This window comes from Bos indicus, chromosome 12 (assembly GCF_029378745.1).
Source record: "Bos indicus isolate NIAB-ARS_2022 breed Sahiwal x Tharparkar chromosome 12, NIAB-ARS_B.indTharparkar_mat_pri_1.0, whole genome shotgun sequence".
Lineage (NCBI taxonomy): Eukaryota > Metazoa > Chordata > Mammalia > Artiodactyla > Bovidae > Bos > Bos indicus.
The window spans coordinates 37,876,306-37,882,205 of NC_091771.1; the positions used below are offsets into that span (position 1 = coordinate 37,876,306).

General features: G+C 40.2%; 1 pseudogene; it reads right to left on the reverse strand.

Annotated features, from left to right (window-relative positions):
* Window positions 1-1,681: 1,681 nt before the first annotated feature.
* Window positions 1,682-5,284, reverse strand: LOC109567057 (leishmanolysin-like peptidase; annotated as a pseudogene).
* Window positions 5,285-5,900: the final 616 nt, after the last annotated feature.

Consider the following 5,900-nt stretch of genomic DNA (forward strand, 5'->3'; position numbering starts at 1 on the left):
AGGTTGGCTATGCTAGAGATCCCCAGCTTTTCACAATGACAAATACCTCCAATTTAAAACTGTAGGCAAATAATTATTTAAATGCTTGCCTTTTTAAAAAGAGGTGGCTTTTCTTTATGCTGGAGTTGCTGTTTGGCTCCAGTGCCAAATAGCAAATTGGAATTATTCCTTAGCAATTATGCTATTTGTTCACTTAGTAGAATTTCTTAAACTGAGTGTTCAATAACTGTATGCTGAACTAAAGGACCAACCAATAAATGAATGAATGTTTGTTCAAGGGCTATGTTTATAATGCCAGAGGACTTCATTAGCTTTAGACCTAATGAAGTTTGTTAGTCAAGTTTATTTATGAAAATTTTTAAGAAAAGCTGGGCATTATTCATTATTAAAGAATTTCACACTGGAATTACTATGTAGATTTGGTCAGCTCTGGTACCCGGGCAGAATGCTTCTGAGGACCAGAAAATATAGGTGACAGAAAGAGTGTCAAATACAAGAGCTAAATGATGTTAGCTCCTTTTAAAGCAAAAGCAATCTTCTGACTTCTGTTGACTAAGCCATACATTGTGTGATATAGTGGAACCTACTGGATAAGCCCTACACTAAAACTAAAATTTACCATTAGTAGGCAATTCAGACTATCTTGTTTTGACTTACATCTTTTCTTCTTACACATAAAATAATTTTCAGATTATAAGAATTCTTCTATAACCATTTCTAAACCCACTTGAAAAAAACTGGCATACTTGTCTATACAAGAATTTTGTTTTATCTTCATTTCTTTTTTTAAAAAATCATATCTAATTTCTTTTTCTTTCAAAAAGGAAAGTTATATTCTTTTTGGATAGCAGTTGTCATAACTATCATCTGAAAAACAGACAATCAGGTTTTCTCTATTTGCATGTATTCAGTGTTTCACAGGGCAGAGTATTTTTCTCTGTGTGCTTCCCAGTTTTCATGACATTATTAAACTAATGGAGAATATAACTGGAAGCTACTATCTGAAGATCAGTGAGTATGGATACAGTAGAATAGGGCTACCAACATTTAAAGGTTCAGCAGGAAACTGTCAAATAGCTGGTTTGGAAAAAGGTTAAATCATAAGGTTTAGAAAAACAAATTTAAAAGCAAACCCTTTAGAACAATGATTTAGGTATACTATATACAGTCATTAAATTCAAAATAGGTATCATAGTTCATGTATAAATAAAAAAAAATATTTTCTGTAAGTCAAAGGACAATTTATACTTTTGAGGAAAGAGTCCACAACTTATAATCTTGCAATGGTTAGCTGTTACTTAAATTATTGCAGCAGTGATGAACTTTCCCATTGCTTTATGTTAATGAAAATGCTGAGGTATGTAATCCCCCAAATCTTCACCTATTATCCTACCTTCAAAAGAAAACTTCAAGATGGTTATGTATCCTGAAAAGTAGAGACTTGGTGATTTGGAATTCCTGCTCCTTCTCTAAACTTTGAGGATATTGGGTTTCTGATGAGGAATGACTGCTGTGAAGCTCTGCTGCAAGACCTGACTGTGGTCAGCACTTCCAAGCCAAAGTCAGGAATGATACTTCTGCCATCTGCATAGGCTGGCACTTGCCAAGGTTTTATGCTTTGTTCAGAGGAACATGACACACAAAAAAAATGCCTTGAGAATTCACTTTTCCATTTCTATTGTCATATGCACAGTAGAAATCAAGCCAGCAGAGGAAATAGATTGCCTAACAGAAGCCAGAGGGTGACCACCAGGCTAGAGGAATGGGAACAGAGATCCAGGGTATAGTGCTTGAGTCAGGTTAGCAGCTGGAGAACCTGTCTCAAGGGAACAAAGCTCACAGAAGTCCCAACAGAATGGGCATAGCAGATTTACATGGTGAATCCAGCTGTTCATCTGGCTATTGACAGGGAGGATCTGCCCAGCCCAACTAAACAAATATAAAATATCCTGAACCCTAACCTTCAGACTTGTGGAGAACAAGAAACCTGATAGCATCCATGCCCCCAGTCCAGATAACTTGGCTTCTTTTCACACTTTTCCATGACAAAAGCTAATTCCTGAATTAGACAAACTGAATGAGGTCCATATTTTTCAGCACCATAGTTTTTTCAAAGTCTGGTACTTTACAATCTGACCTGCACTGGTATTCACCACTTAAATAAAAACTGAATTTATTACTGAAAGGGCAGTAGTCAGCAATTTTTACTAAACCACCATAATAAGGCAGATCTTCTGCAGGTACTCCAGTGAGTTCATCAAACCACTGGTATTCCTATGGCAGATGTTTCAGAAACTTCTGCAAATTGTACACTGAAACTGCTCTCTGGTCCTGCCTGCAAGTTAATTGCAATAGATTGCTTCTGAGTATGTTACAGTAAGGGTTCAGCATCTGTCTCCCCTGTCACTGCTGGTCAATCCAGAATTTATAGCTCTTCCTGACACTGTCACAGCCCACTCCTCTGTCCTTGTATATTTTCTCAGCTATTCTGTAATTAACTTTATACCAGCCAATATCATCCATTAAAATCAGGGCGATTTGAGAGAGAACCAGATTCTGCATAGGAGAACCAGTCATTACTTGATTTTCTAATAACCACTTTTCCCAATGGTTAAGTTCAGTGTCCATACCACCAAGATTTTCAAGTTCCATTCCCTCCAGAATTTGACAGTTGTTTCTGTGCTTCGTCGACAACACAATGCATTACTAGAAGATAGACAGTGTGAAGAACTCGCTTATTATAGCGAATGTCCCATAATCTCTCCACTTTTGGAACTACTTTATCACTCCATTGATAAAATCCAAAACTATAGATTGGGGGCAAGAGGAGAAGGGGACGACAGAGGATGAGATGGCTGGATGGCATCACTGACTTGATGGACGTGAGTCTCAGTGAACTCCGGGAGTTGGTGATGGACAGGGAGGCCTGGCTTGCTGCGATTCATGGGGTCACAAAGAGTCGGACATGACTGAGCAACTGATTTGATCTGATCTGATAGATAAAAAGTGGGAGACCATCTGCATATTTTGAAGTTAGAGTATTTCCACTTTATCATGGTAGAATAGCCCAGAAGAGAAACCCAGGGCATGAATAATCTCATGTTTCACTATGGACAGCATTCCAAGAAGCACCTGAGGCTGGGTAGAGATCATATTTGGACACAGGTTAGCATACCCTGCTATTGGCCTGTCCATTTTGTGCTTCCTGCTGACAATAGGCTGAATAAGAAATGATGTTCTTATGATGGCACCTCTTAGTGGCCAGAGCACCTACATAAAGAACAAAATCTTCATCCTGGACTCCCTCTTGACTTGGCACATCCACTGCTCCACAGGGGCAACTTATCCCCAGAGTGGACTCTGCATTGCTGGAGGCGCTCCTCAGGCATGATAATGGGTCCATATTTGTATGCTCTGCACATTCTTTAGTACAGCATCTATGGTGATCATTTTCCTTCCATAGATACTGAAATTGGTTTGTTGTGCATTGTCTACTAAGTAATATACTGCCTGCAGGTTTAAGAACCTGAAAAATCTTCTCTAAATAGGAAACAGCTTGTGAGAAAAGTTTGTTCTTTATAAACTGTCATTTCTCAGGAAGCAACTATTCAATACTTTTATAGTCTTACTTGTTAAATGTTAATTAGCATCACTCTTTACAACATGATTTAAGATGGATTATTTATGACCTCAGAATCAGAGGGGCATGGTGCCAGCAGAGAGGAGAACTGTGCAAGAAGACAGGAATAGATGTGGTGATTGCCTAGAGTCCCCCAACAAGAGTAAAATGCCTTGGACCCATAAAGAACCACTCCTGTGCCACCTGCTTGGGGCCCTAACTTGAACCCAAGGAGCTCGCTCTTCTACTCAACTCAGCTGCCATCTTCAGGTCAAGACAAAACAATATTTTTTAATAAAAACATAAGATAGCAAAATGCAAGTAAATTTATGTTAACTAAAAGCATACTCTAAACTTATTCTTGTTGTTGTCGTTCAGTAGCTATGATGCTTGTGACTCTTTGTGACCCCATGGACTGCAACATGCCAAGCTCTGCTGTCCTTCACTATCTCCTGGAATTTGCTCAAGTTCATATTCATTGAGTTGGTGATACTATTTAACCATCTCACCCTCTGCCATCCTCTTATCCTTTGCCATTGATCTTCCCCAGAAGCAGGACTTTTCCAATGACTTGGCTCTTCGCATCAGGTGACCAAAGTATTGATGCTCCAGCTTCAGATTCAGCATCAGTCTTTCCAGTGTATATTCAGGGTTGATTTCCTTTAGGATTTATTGGTTTGATCTTTAAATTGAAGGGATCCTCAAGAATCTTCTCTAGTACAAGTTCAAAAACATCAGTTCTTTGTTGCTCAGCCTTATCTATGGCCCAAATCTCACATCCATATGTAACTACTGGAAAAACCATGGCTTTGACTAGAAGGGAACTTTGTTGGTAAAGTGCTATCTCTGCTTTTTAATGGGATTCTCTGGTGGCTTAGATGGTAAAGTGAGCTTTATTTTCCAAGGAATAAGCATCTTTTATGCAATACCATCAGTAGTGATTTTGCAGCCCAAGAAAATAAAATCTATTACTACTTCCACTTTTTCTTCTATTTGCCATGAAGTGATAGGATCAGATCCCATGATCTTAGTTTTGTTTTGTTTTTTGTTTTTTCTTTTTTTATGTTGAGTTTTAAGCCAACTTTATCACTCTCCTGTTTCACTTTCATCAAAAGGCTCTTTAGTTCCTCCTCACTTTCTCCCATTCAGTTCAGTTCAGTCACTCAGTCGTATCTAACTCTTTGCGACCCCATGAATCGCAGCACGCCAGGCCTCCCTGTCCATCACCATCTCCCAGAGTTCACTCAAACTCATGTGCATCAAGTCGGTGATGCCATCCAGCTATCTCATTTTCTGTCGTCCCCTTTTCTTCCTGCCCCTAATCCCTCCCAGCATCAGGGTCTTTTCCAATGAGTCAACTCTTCACATGAGGTGGCCAAAGTACTGCAGTTTCAGCTTTAGCGTCATTCCTTCCAAAGAAATCCCAGGGCCGATCTCCTTTAGAATGGACTGGTTGGATCTCCTTGCTGTCCAAGGGACTCTCAAGAGTCTTCTCCAACACCACAGTTCAAAAGCATCAATTATTCAACACTCAGCTTTCTTCACAGTCCAACTCTCACATCCATTCATGACCACTGGAAAAACCATAGCCTTAACTAGACCATTAGGATTGCTTCTGGCAATCTTAATTTCAGCCTGTGATTCATCCAGCCCATCGTTTCTCATGATGCACTCTGCATATGTTTGAGATGAGTGTGGGAGAGCTCCAGAAGTTGGTGATGGACAGGGAAGCCTGGCATGCTGGGTTACAAAGAGTTGGACATGACTGAGCAACTGAACTGAACTGAACTCTGCATATAAGTTTAATGAACAGGGTGAAAATATACAGCCTATCTGCTACTGCTGCTGCTAAGTCGCTTCAGTCATGTCCGACTCTGTGTGACCCCACAGACGGCAGCCCATCAGGCTCCCCGTCCCTGGGATTCTCCAGGCAAGAACACTGGAGTGGGTTGCCATTTCCTTCTCCAATGCATGAAAGTGAAAAGTGAAAGTGAATTTGCTCAGTCGTGTCCGACTCTTAGCGACCCCATGGACTGCAGCCTACCAGGCTCCTCTGTCCATGGGATTTTCCAGGCAAGAGTACTGGAGTGGGGTGCCATCACCTTCTCTGATACAGCCTTGATATATTCCTTTCCCAAATTGAACCAGTCTCTTATTCTATGTCCTGTCCTAACTGTTGCTCTTGACCCACAAACAGGCTTCTCAGGAGGCAGATAAAGTGATCTGGTATTCCTGTTTCCTTAATACTTTTCCACAGTTTGTTTTGATCTACACAAAGGCT